This window comes from Triticum aestivum, chromosome 4A (assembly GCF_018294505.1).
Source record: "Triticum aestivum cultivar Chinese Spring chromosome 4A, IWGSC CS RefSeq v2.1, whole genome shotgun sequence".
NCBI lineage: Eukaryota > Viridiplantae > Streptophyta > Magnoliopsida > Poales > Poaceae > Triticum > Triticum aestivum.
In genome coordinates this window covers 690373536-690378583 of record NC_057803.1, presented here as the reverse complement: position 1 = coordinate 690378583, position 5048 = coordinate 690373536, and positions in this window count along the sequence as shown.

Sequence of the window (5048 nt, the reverse complement as noted above, 5' to 3'; positions counted from 1 at the left end):
AAGCTTCTTTCATTCATCGTTCAGGTCGCGATGGGGCCATCTGTGCGCCCAGTTTTCACACTCTGCCAGCACCGAATCAACGACAGTCTGACCATGCACCAGGCCGCGGTGCAGTTCAAGGGAGGGCGTGGTGAGTTATGCCGCTTCCGGTTCGTGGGAAGAGCCATGCCTACGGAGAGGCATGCTATGCAGATGGCAGCCCGCGAGGCGATAGCTCGTCTCAGGGATGTCCTCCCCGTGATGAAGACTCGTCGTTACCGTTATCTTCCGTGCCCTGTTCCTTACACCTGTCACTACGCATACTCCTGCCCCAGAGGAGAACGAGACGAGGCTTTTGAGATGCTCATTGAGTATCTCTGGGCCCTGGAGGCAGCCTTCGACAACCTGGCGGACGACTTCGTGGCTGCCCGCATGGACTCAGTTCATGGCTGTGCTGCCAACAGGAGGGAGCTCCTACCCACCGCACCGCCACTAACTTTGGTCTCGTCCTCAGCATCTTATACGCCTACTCGTCGCCTGCCTTGTACCAAAGAATTCAACCAAGTCATTGCACCCACTCCAACGCGCACTGCACCACCCTTCGCGCCCACTCCTGTACGTGTTGCTCCGCCCCTGGCAACCGCTCCGTCCACTCTGCGCAACACTACACGTATGGAGCCCATTAGCGAGGAGGAAGTCGAGTCCCCAACCTCGTTATGCCTCGCCCTCGGCAGGGCGAAGGAGGTCGTCAACATCTCCGCCTGAGTATGCTTAGCCTCCATGTAATGTATCGCCTTGTATGATATGTTTATATGTGCATAGGTTGTGAGAAGTAGCCTGTTTGCGCATCATGTAGGATCTGGAGAGGTGCACTAGCATAAATAACATGTCAGGATTATGTACGCATGTCCTGAGTGATGTATTGTATAATTACCGCCCGCGTGTAAGATATGTAATGAGCAGTCCTTCTCCGTGCGCAAGTCGATTTGTTTTTCTTAAGTAAGCTTGGTTATTTAATTGTATTTTCCAGCTTTATGCATTTATGGATTTGTTTTTGCGACTCTTTCCGCTTTTCTTATGGGTTTTACAAATATATCCCCAGAGTGAAAAATGTCTCGTCCTTGGACTCGCTCCATGCCAATTCCACTAGAGGAAAATTATGATACACAACCCAGCAACGAGTTCACTCAGGGACAATCAAGCCAACAGGACAGTGAAACGGCACTTTCCCAAATGTGCCGCCTTTATGAACAGAGTCAGCAACAACATCGTGAAATGATGAACCAAGTCATCAACATGGGAAATCACCATGGACAGTATCAGCAGCATTCCAAGTTATCTGAGCTACAGAAGACACGTCCCCAAACATTTTCTCATATTGACAAGCCTCTTGAGGCCGAGGATTGGCTTCGAGATATGGAGAGAAAATTAATTATTGCAAAATGTTCAGACCCCGAAAAGGTATTGTATGCTCCGCACTATCTCACAGGAGCAGCCGCATCGTGGTGGGAGAATTTTCTGCACATGCATCCCAATGAAAATGACATAACCTGGGATGATTTCAAGGAAGGTTTCCGTGGTGCACACATTCCTAGGAGTATTATGAAAATCAAAAAGAGAGAGTTCGATGACCTCAAACAAAGGAACATGACAGTGTCAGATTACAACAGTCAATTTACTCTATTGTCCCGCTACGCCAATGAAGAGCGTATGACTGAAATCAAGAAGATGGAGAAATTCCTTGATGGTCTGGCGCCCGCGCTTAAATGCCAACTGGTCGTGCACACTTTTCCTGATTTTAAAACACTGGTGGACAAAGCCATTACTCTGGAAAATGAGAGACGCAGTCTGGAAGATATCCGCGAGCGAAAAAGGGACCAGACTAACCATGCTCGCAATCACCGAAGCAAGACAGATTTTCAAAAGGGTGGGACACACAAATCCTCATCCAATGTCTCACGCCCAATCAAGAATTTTCATGCAAGGGACAAGGAATTCACCTATCACCCCGGCGTTACTTGTTACGCTTGTGGAGAAGAAGGGCACTATGCCAAACAGTGCCCCAAGCCAAGGAATTCAACCCCAAAGCCGAACGACGGCGGCAACAATTCCGCGCCCAAGCGAAACAATTTCAATCCCAACAATAACCACAGGAAGGGTCATCTGAATCACGTAACCAAAGAGGAGGCACAAAATGCTCCGTATATCGTACTCGGTACGTTTCCTGTCAACACAATACCTGCAATGGTTTTGTTTGATTCTGGAGCTTCTCACTCTTTCATTTCGAAAAGTTTTGCTTTGCAAAATAATTTTTCGATGCTTCCCTTGGAGAAATCCATGATCATCAAGTCCCCTGGGATTCAGCAAGTTACTCAGAATTACTGTCAGAATGTGGTCATTGAGTTCGAAGGATTGGAGTTTCACGCAAATCTTATTGTGTTGGAAAATAAAGGACTGGATGTCATCCTAGGGATGGATTGGCTAACCACCAACAAGGGGTTTATCGATTGTTTCAACAGGACCGTAATTCTCACACACCACCAAGGGAAGACCATAAGAGTATCAGCCAAGGAAGGAAAAATACCCCGGCAACCGAGATTGAATAAGGTGGACATTTTTGAGCTAAACGAGGTTCCAGTAGTGTGTGAATTTCTAGATGTATTCCCTGAAGAACTACCAGGCATGCCACCAGACCGAGAAATAGAATTCCGCATTGAGCTAGCACCAGGAACCACCCCCATATACAAGAAACCATACAGAATGGCACCATCCGAGTTGATCGAGTTGAAGAAACAAATAAAGGAATTACTGGACAAAGGATACATTCGAGCCAGCTCCTCACCTTGGGGATCACCAATTTTATTTGCCAAAAAGAAGGATGGAACGCTGAGATTGTGTATTGACTATCGAGCACTTAACATGGTCACAGTCAAAAACAAATACCCGATGCCAAGGATAAACGATTTGTTTGATCAACTCGCTCAGGCCAAGGTATTCTCAAAAATTGACTTAAGGTCAGGATACCATCAATTGAAGGTACGAACCGAAGATATCCCCAAAACAGCCTTCACCTCCAGATATGGACTGTATGAGTTCACAGTGATGCCATTTGGATTAACTAACGCCCCAGCATATTTTGTTCACCTCATGAACAAAGTATTTATGAAGTTTATGGACAAGTTCGTCGTGGTATTCATCGACGATATTCTGGTATACTCCAAGACACCAGAAGAGCACGCAGAACATCTCAGGATTGTGCTAGGAGAGCTCAGAAAACACCAATTGTATGCCAAGTTCAGCAAGTGCGAATTTTGGCTAAGACAAGTAGGCTTTCTAGGCCACGTACTGACCCAAGAAGGTATTGCAGTGGACCCAGAGAAAGTCAAGGCCGTACTTGGCTGGAAGTCACCAGCCAGCGTAACGGACATACGGAGTTTCTTGGGAATGGCAGGATATTACCGCAGATTTATTGAAGGATTCTCCACCATAGCCAAGCCTATGACACAGTTGCTCAAGAAAGATAAGAAGTTTGAATGGACAGAAGCATGCGAGAAAAGTTTCCAAGAGCTAAAGCGGAAGTTAACGACAGCACCGGTATTAATTGTACCCGACATACACAAGAATTTTGAAGTATATTGTGACGCGTCCAGAAAGGGTCTCGGATGCGTGTTGATGGAGGAAGGCAAGGTCGTCGCCTACGCTTCAAGGCAACTTCGCAAGCATGAGGAGAACTATCCCACTCATGACTTAGAAATGGCAGCAGTTATTCATGCACTCAAGGAATGGAGGCATTTCTTACTTGGGAATCGATGTGAAATATATACGGATCACAAAAGTCTCAAATATATTTTCACACAGCCAGAACTAAACTTACAGCAACGACGTTGGTTGGAGTTGGTAAAGGATTATGATGTTGGTATCCATTACCATCCAGGGAAAGCAAAGGTAGTGGCCGACGCCCTTAGTCGGAACCCCAGCTCCAACGAAAACAATCTGCACAGCTTGAGGCCCAAATTCCAACAAGAATTTGCCAAGCTCAACTTGATAATGGTAGCAGAAGGCACCATATCAAACTTGAAAATACAACCCGACCTTGTGGGGAAAATTAAAGGAGCTCAGCCCGGTCACACCAGCATCGAAGGCATCAAAAGAAAGTTGAGTATGGGCAAGGCCTCGGAATTCGTCATAGACAATGAAGGAATATTATGGTACGGAGAAAGGCTCTGTGTGCCAAACATAGAAGACCTTAAACAGCAAATTTCAGCTGAAGCCCACACCACCCCGTACTCGATCCACCCTGGAGGAACCAAGATGTATAAAGATATTCAGGAAAGATTTTGGTGGCACGGTATGAAGAGGGACATAGCCACCTTCATTGCATGTTGCGACTCATGTCAACGCATAAAAGCTGAGCATCAGAGACCAGCCGGACTACTGCAACCGAACAAAATACCTGAGTGGAAATGGGATGAAATAGGGATGGATTTGATTGTCGGACTACCTCGGTCACGACACGGGAATGATGCCATATGGGTCATCACTGACAGGTTAACCAAAGTGGCACACTTTATTCCAATAAAGACGACCCACACCACTCAGAGGCTTGCCAGGATTTATCTTTCCCGCATAGTTTGTCTGCACGGTGTCCCGAAGACTATAATATCCGACAGAGGCACTCAGTTCGTCTCAAGATTTTGGGAGCATTTACAACAGGCTCTGGGAACCCAACTAGCCTTCAGTACCGCATACCACCCACAGACTGATGGACAAACAGAACGCGTAAACCAGGTTTTAGAAGACATGCTGAGAGCATGTGTCCTCACCTATGGAACCAGTTGGGAAGAAAGCCTGCCATATGCCGAGTTCGCGTACAACAATAGCTACCAGGCCAGCCTACAAATGGCACCATTTGAGGCTTTATACAGACGAAGATGTCGTACCCCGTTAAATTGGTCAGAGACCGGAGACAGCCGCATCTTCGGACCAGACATGCTTAGAGAAGCCGAGGAAAAGTTCAAGCTAATCAGAGACCGACTTAAGACCGCTCAAAGTCGACAGAAGAGTTATTA